The sequence below is a fragment of the Gobius niger genome (assembly GCF_951799975.1).
Source record: "Gobius niger genome assembly, chromosome: 16".
Lineage (NCBI taxonomy): Eukaryota > Metazoa > Chordata > Actinopteri > Gobiiformes > Gobiidae > Gobius > Gobius niger.
This window is the reverse complement of record NC_136867.1, coordinates 25,908,138-25,915,745: the sequence shown is the minus strand read 5'-3', so window position 1 is coordinate 25,915,745 and position 7,608 is coordinate 25,908,138.

The window sequence follows — 7,608 nt, the reverse complement described above, 5'->3', positions numbered from 1 at the left end:
TTTCACTGCATAAATAAACAAACATACAAAAAATATGGTCTGAAACACGTTCAGCTGCAGTTTTGGTTGAAATTGTGCCTTTTTTGGTTAAAAGTTGCCCGTTTGGTCCAATTTGCTTTTGAAGAACAAAATCTTCCTTCATTCCTTTGTTTGATTTAATCTTAAAGCAGTACTAAATAATATGTTTACCTTAATAAATCCTTTCCTAGTCCCTGTGGGGGTAATACAAGTGTTAATGGGATGAATGGGGGGTCTTTCATCTCCCCCTGGTGTCTGTGGCCAGAAAACCACAATTGAAGCCACCAATACTTTAATGGAATCACGAAGAAGAAGCTAACAGGCTAATAGGCAAAGCTAATTGCGGGCTAGCACCACTTAAACAGTATTTACAGCCAAGTTTGAGTGAAATAAATCATCTCCATTGTGTAATTGGATGTACAATATCCCTCTGTCCCTTTATCTTTTCTGTCAGCGTAGTATTTACTCTCACGGACAATTAACGAGTAAAAAAACGCAACATGCTACGACACCTGCAGTTGCGCTCATGGCCTCTAGGGGCAAGAGTTACCTAGTACTGCTTTAAAACAGCATTAAAGAATCATAAAATGTTAGTTGCTGCGATAGTTTTCCATCTAATTGTGTCAAAACAAGACTTAAAAAACACCAATTCAGAAGGAAAAGGAAGATGAAACTAAAATAGGAAAAAACTTGTTTGTATCTCAAAGACCTCAGTGAATTTAGGATATATTGCAATACCGATATCATGACAACGATACAGTAATTAACGAACTATAAGCTGCTACTTTTTTCACACACTTTGTACCTTGCCGCCTTTTCTTATTCGATTTTTACGGCAATTTATCTACCGTATACACCTAATATTTGGTCCTCACCTCTGCCCTACAGTATTGACACTCATAAAACTGCAATTTCTTCAGAAAGTTACTAAACTGCGTGTACTTGAGTAAAGGTAGCTGCTTCTACCCACCTCTGCATCACAACGGTGCATTTTAGAGACTTTTTATAATTTTTTATACGTTTTGCATTTTTATTAACGTCCAAAAATGTGTCATGCTTTTTTATATTATGATTTCACCGATGTATCTAAGACTACACAGAATACTCTAAAGACGTACTGTAGCTCTTTTTAGACGCGGACACGAACAGTATTGTGGACATTAAAACTCCTATTTATGTCTCGATATGCAAAGGCCGACGTTTTATAAATCATTCTAGAAAGCCGCACATTTCAAAAACATGGTATAAGAGTATTATAAAAACGTGGATGATATTTAAGAGTAGTGCTTTTGTATGCCGTAGGGGCGTGCATTTCATCTTTTTGTAACCGATTTCTAAGTGACCGCCGCTGCTGATGTGAAGCCATGCCTTTAGAGCGCTGCTGAAAACGAGATCCAGGTGGACGGACTGATTCGTTACGTCTGACTTTTATTATGCTCTGTAGAACAGGTTTAATAAATCCTCTGTTGGTAGTAGCCTTAAAGGGATATTTCAGGATTTTTTACATAGGGTCTCATTTCCTAGTTATCCAGAGTGTTGTTGTTTTTTTTAAACTCATGCAGTCCTTATATTTGAAGAGTTTCGTGATGCTAGGCTAGTGCTAGGCTAGTGCATGTCTATGGTAACTAGTAGCCTGCATTAAAACCCTCTTCAAAATCATGGGGTCGTCCTCCAAACGTTGCCATATCTGATTTGTCAAAAGCTCCTTTGTGAATGTAATAATGCCGTAAACAAACTACTGTAGATCCGGTAACCTAGCAGATCACTCCGCCGCCACGTAGCTACAACCAGGAAGCTGATGCTGCTCAGATATAAGTTCTTTTAAATGCAAAATATTGATATTTCAAAGATTATTCAGTCAACACAGACACTTATATGGTTAGTCTGGTGTTATAAGTGATTTGCCTCCAGGTGCTCTGTGCTTGGGTCGGACTGTTTTTAATGCAGGCTACTAGTTACCATAGACTTGCACTAGCCTAGTACCACTAAAGTCTTGTAAATATGAGGACTGCAACAATTAAACAAATACATATCTCCAGAAATCAACAACACTCTGGATAACTAGGAATTGAGGCCCTATGTCAAAAATCATGAAACATCCCTTTAATTCCATTTAAATCTAATAAAGCTGTTAAAGGAGCTATCCTTGATTTTTTTAATTTCTGTTATTGGAATAAAATTTGTTTTGTCCTTTAGTATGTGGCATTTATCCAAAAATACTGGTTTTAAAGCCTTTTAAACAGTCACAGGCTTTTTTTTTTTTTTTTTTTACAGTGAAGTGACAGTTTAAATCCCTGAAAGTGTGAAAAGTTTTGATGCTGTTGGTCCTTTGCCAACATTAAAGGAAGTGACTTGGTTGTTTCAGCTCAAATAAATGATACCAATGTAAAGGAAATGGTCTTTTATGCACACGATTCTTTCTTTCTGGTTCTAGGTGACCAGTATTTAAGTATAGGTATCGAAAACCAAGTATTAGTAGTTAAAGTACCGGCATTGAAAAAAAATGTAACGGTACCAGCTCTAAAACTGCTGCAGCCACAAATCGACTTAAACGCTGATCTGAAATGCATCAGCTTTTTGTTTTATTTTCTCTTTTTTTAAGAACGTTATATAGATATTTAACCGTTAAAATGTGTTAAGAACAAGATCGGTAGCAAGTCTGTGTTGCCGAAGTAAAAGATTCTCGTTTTCAGCAGTGCGTAGGACGAAGGTACTTGATCCAACGCTGGTGCTAAAGTTAATATTCCGACAATGTATTTAATGTTTGCTTTGTGTCTGTGAGATGTAAAGGACAATGTGTCAAATGTACTGTATGTGACTATTAAATTAAGGAATAATCAGACCCGCCGGAGCTGTCGTGTGTCTTCTTCTCTCTTTCTGCCACCGTGAATATTCAGCTCCTTCTGCTCACGTCCGGTAAATCTATTCAATCATTCATCAACCGAATTGTGCAGCCATTTGTCCGGGTTATTTCGGTCTCCGAGGCGGCGGACTCCAGCGACGAATGTGGGTTGTCTGCGATGTGGAGCTCTTTGGCTCCCAGCCCTCTGCGCTCATTGACCAGACTGACCCACATCTGCTCTGTCCCGGGACGTGCGGACTGTGCCGGGACTGAACTACAGCGATGTGTTCGAACAGCAACACTTTTCTGCTAAAGGGGAGACACTTTTTTCCTTTTTTTTTTTTTCAAATTTTCAAAAGACAAGATGAAATTTACATGTTTACCCTCTTATCCACCACCATCACAAAGTTTTGAAAAAAGCTCTCATTCCTCACATTGATGCCGTGTTGCCATCACTTTTTGACTTTTTTGATCGTCTGTCACTTTTTGTCACTTTTTTGTTGGTATTTTGTGGCTCGTGTATCACGTTTTCATCATCTTGAATCTTCATTTCCCCAGAGGAGACATTCTTTTCACACAGTCTATGGTTAACAATAAGATAGAAGAAACGAAATAGAAGAAGAAGAAATAGAAGGAGTAGAAGAAGAAGAAGAAATAGAAGAATAGAAAAAGAAATAGATGAATAGAAAAATAAATAGATGAAGAAGTAGAAATAGAAGAAGAAATAGAAGCAGTAGAAGAAGAAGAAATAGAAGAGGAAATAGAAGAAATAGATGAAGAAAGAGAAGAAATAGAAGAAGAAAAACAGAAGAAATAGAAGAAGAAATAGAAGAAGAAATAGAAGAATAGAAAAAGAAATAGAAGCAGTAGAAGAAGAAGAAATAGAAGAAGAAAAAATAGAAGAGGAAATAGAAGAAATAGATGAAGAACAAGAAGAAATAGAAGAAGAAGAAATAGAAGAAGTAGAAGAAGAAAAATAGAAGAGGAAATAGATGAAGAAGAAAAAATAGAAGAAGAACTAGAAGAAATAGAAGAAGAAATAGATGAAGAAGAAAAAATAGAAGAAGAAATAGAAGAACAAGAACAAGGACAAGAAGAAGAAGGTTTGCGGGAGGCGGGAAGCTAGATTCGATTAAAAAAAAGTCCATCCGCTGTTAGAAATATCAGATAAACCTTATTTTATCGTCTCAAATGTCGTTCATCTTGTTCTTGCGCGTTAAGTCACAACAGGACCACATTTTTTAGATGTACTTTCACACTTCTAATCGCTAGTTTTAGTTTGATCTTATTTCTCTTGATCACTTCCTGCCCCCAGATGATGTCACTGATGATCTAGCAGCGAAAGGGTCTAGGGAAAGACTGATAGAAACACACAGAAGAAAAAATAGAAGAAAAAATAGAAGAAAAAATAGAAGAGCAAGAAGAAGAAATAGAAGAAGAAGACGACTTAGCTGGAGGCAGGAAGCTAGATTCCTATCTATTTGCATTGTAGCTGTTGTCATAGTCACGATAAACAAATGTCCAACCGTTGCTAGAAATATCAGATAAACCTTATTTTATCGTCTCAAATGTCGTTCATCTTGTTCTTGCACCTTAAGCCACAACAGGACCACATTTTTAAGACGTACTTTCACACTTCTAATCGCTAGCTTTAGTTTAATCTTATTTCTCTTGATCACTTCCTGCCTCCAGATGATGTCACTGATGATGTCAGCAGTTAAAGGGCCTTGGGAGAGACTGATTTGACATTGACTGACATTTCAGTCACTTTGTCGCTCTTTTGTTGCATTTTCATCCTTGTTTTCATCTCCCTTTTTCTTGCTTGAAGCTTTCAGATTTGGGTAAAGAAAAACTGGAGAAAACGTGCTCTGTTCAGGTGGGAGTTAAGAGGTTAAGTCCGTGACGTGTTGATCAAAGTGCGTCGTCTATTGTTAGTCCGGGATATTTAAAGCTGTTGGGCAGGATACTGGACCCACCCGGCTCAAAACACTCTCTCCCCTTTGCCGATGTGAAACAAGTCATTGGTTATTGTTGTTTTTTCAGATGCTCCGGTTTAAGTGGTGACCAGAGCGCCGGGATCAAACCGCTCCATCAGCTTGTTTCGATTTCAGTGGCAGGTTTTGGTTTAACCCCTTTAGCCGCGGGTGAACGAGCCTCAGGGACCCGTTATTGCTGCAGTGGAAGTGTCACGTTACCGAAAGCAGTGACAGCCAGTGTGAAACGAATGAAAAGGCACGAGAGATGAATATCAGGACGGGAGGGGCGAGTCAGGCGAGGCGAGAGGGGCGAGCGAGGCGAGCGAGGCGAACGGGGCGAGCGAGGCGAACGGGGAAGTGAAGGCGAAACACTGCCAGTGAATAGGGAAACTTTTTGAATATAGAGATACCAATTTTAAACTTTTGCTGTAGAAAACTGACATAAATATGAGAAAAAAATGTATTGCAAGTTAAGAAAGTAAGTGCTTTATTTGTCATTTGTCACGAAATAGTGTTCAGCTGTTAGTCCTGAGCCACTGCCACTGAGCCAGCATATTTCTGGAGGTCGAGGAAACCTGACTGGCTGCCATCAGTCTCCTCTGTTCCTCTGAAACAGCGCCTCCTGGGTTTGTCCCTGTTTCAGAGCGTGGTGTCCTGCACTGATCAGCTCATCCTCCTCCTTCCTCCTGTGCAGCTCCCTCCGCTCCACAACAGTCCTTCACCATCTTCTGGGAACAGCTTTGCAGTTAATCTGTTTTATTCTCCAGTGAACGTCCATTAGCCGGAACAATAGTAGGGACAGAAGGTATGTGTGACTGTCTTGTCCGGATACCTCCTCGTTTGTCCCTTTTTTGTTTCCTGTAGCTCCTCCTGTGACTCCTCCACTGTGCTGCAGGTGTGGGGGGGCTCTTGGTGCCTCTTCAGTGTCTCAGAAGACGAAATGTGTAGGTATCAAATGTCTTTCGCTCATAGATACAGACGGCATCTCTTTGAAAACAGTTAAGGGGGAAAACAATTTTGAAAAAACGTTTTCTAATATGCAAAAACTACTTTAACAAATGCTGAATTATGAACATAGTTTATACTAAATAAAGATACAAAGACATGGAGAGGAGCAAAGTGGTTCAACAGCCCATAAATACATTAAAAAACAGAGAATGCTAACATGAGCATCGGGCTAATGCTAACGGTTAGCTAGCACTAGCTACAACTGCAGTTTTTTCACTTCTACAGAACAATCTGCTGTGAGAAAATATCCATATCGACCCGATTTACACCTGACTTTATTTATCTGATAAATAAGTTCATATTCCTCCAGAAAATGGCAAAAAAATAGTGAAAAATTGTGTTTCTCTAAAGATTCTATTTTCCCCTTCGGCGAAGCCACGCCCCCTTCTATGACGAGATGCCGTCTGTATCTATAAGCTAGCTGTTTGTTTACTTTTAAAAAGCTGCTTTCTTCAGGACCATTGTGGACTCTCAAAGTAAGGAATCCACTGAAACACGGTAACAAAAGCATCCAGTAAACCAATGTGGAACACAGGAACCACAAATGCAGCTCATGGGAAAAGGGCAGCTGTATCAAGAGAGAGGGAGGTTGCTGCTTGTTTACACGTCGCCATGAAGTTTTCATTCATTTTATGTTTTCATATAAAAATCTGAATAATGGATCAAACCAGGCTTCAATTTATGGTCTTATCTTGTTGACATATTAGTTACAAAGACTTTTTCAGAGGGGATTTGAGTTATCATGTTTGGATAGCTGTTTATTAGTGGAAAAATCTGTTAAAAAAAATAATATTTCGGCTCGAATTTTGAAATACAAAACTCAATAATTCAAGCGAGGAATTAGATGTTTAAAAATCCCACTGCAAAAACCTTCAACATATTGTTCAGTCCAAGTCTGGAGGAGCTACTGTGTTGGAGATATCCTCCAAAGTCACTTATTCATTCATTCTTCACACGCAAGTTGGATTAGATTGAGATGAATTGTGTCGCCTTCATGAAGTCTCCGTTGATTTGAAGAACGTCTCTTTAACCCACTGTCTCCAATCAATCGGTCAATAGATCGATCGATGCTGGTGAATGGCTTTAGTTGGGCCTGTTAATGAACAAGCAGAAAGTAAATGAAGGCTATTCAGGAGAGACACTGCAGGGGAACAGGGAGAGAGTGACTGATTACAAACTTTTGCTATAGATTACTGACGGCAATATACAGGAACAAATTTATGGTGAGATTTATATATTATGTCCTCAGGTGGAATATAAGGAATTTCTTTGTATAAATGGTCTTAATTGCAAATGTTTTGAGGCACAAATTTATGGAAAGAGTCAGGCTTACATTTAGAAGTTTAATGACAGTCTGCACCTGCGGGATTCAACCCCCCGACTTTCCTAATCATGAGACGACCCGTTCTATCAACTACGACACTGTCGTAGAAGAAAACGTAATGGCCCAAGCAATTACTCAAGTAAAAGTAAAAAGGTATTTGGAGAAAATGTTACTCGAGTGCTGTGAGTAACTGAGTAACTGTTTGAACGATTATTAATTTTCAATGACGCCATAAATGGTGTGAAACAAAACATAAACAACATATTTTCTACTCACAGCAGAAGAGTACAGATACTTCATTACAATTTTACTCAAGTAGAAGTAAATGTACTGTGATAAAACTACGAAAATGTTATTTAGGTACATGCACATGAGTAACTGAGTACCTGCCTCTGCACTTAATAACTACTTAACTACAGCTAATGCCGAACTCCTAAGAA